Source organism: Egretta garzetta, unplaced genomic scaffold, assembly GCF_000687185.1.
Source record: "Egretta garzetta isolate BGI_Z169 unplaced genomic scaffold, ASM68718v1 scaffold34, whole genome shotgun sequence".
In the NCBI taxonomy this organism is placed as follows: Eukaryota; Metazoa; Chordata; class Aves; order Pelecaniformes; family Ardeidae; genus Egretta; species Egretta garzetta.
Window position 1 is genome coordinate 3,804,763 of NW_009259586.1, and position 224 is coordinate 3,804,986.

The 224-nt window shown below is 69.6% G+C and overlaps 1 protein-coding gene across 1 annotated transcript in view; it reads left to right on the top strand.

Annotated features, from left to right (window-relative positions):
• The window catches only part of TRIM47 (tripartite motif containing 47), an 18,617-nt gene that overhangs the window by 836 nt on the left and 17,557 nt on the right, over positions 1-224 (top strand). The window lies entirely within an intron of this gene.

Genomic DNA, 224 nt, shown 5'->3' on the forward strand with positions numbered 1-224 from the left:
CCCCCGTGGGGGGCTGCGGAGCCTCAGCAGGCGTTGCTTAACGTCGCCTGCACGGCCTCTGCGGCTGCTGTCTGCCACCACCCTCGCGCTGTGGGGTGGGAAGGTTGGATGGAGAAGGCGCCTGTCCCCCTCGCCAGGCACGAGCACCACAGGGGGCTGGAGGCTGAGCATTGAGGGGGGAGCTGCCCTGCTTGGGGAGTGCAATGCTCTCCTGGCTCCCGAGC